This window comes from Bombina bombina, chromosome 5, assembly GCF_027579735.1.
Source record: "Bombina bombina isolate aBomBom1 chromosome 5, aBomBom1.pri, whole genome shotgun sequence".
NCBI lineage: Eukaryota > Metazoa > Chordata > Amphibia > Anura > Bombinatoridae > Bombina > Bombina bombina.
The window spans coordinates 730,605,755-730,605,977 of NC_069503.1; positions in this window are offsets into that span (position 1 = coordinate 730,605,755).

The following is a 223-nucleotide window of genomic DNA, read 5'->3' on the forward strand; positions in this document are numbered from 1 at the left end:
CAGCAAAAAAACGTTTTACCTCAATAATTAATTGTCATTTAAAACCTATTGCAAGTCCCTGCAAAATAGGTTAAGTCTATGTATACAGTTTAAAAGCCAGATAAGTACCATTTCCCAGAAAACTGAAGTGTAAAATATACATACATGACAGCCTGATATCAGCTACATCTACTGCATTCAAGGCTGAGTTTACATTATAACGGTATGGCAGGATTTTCTCATC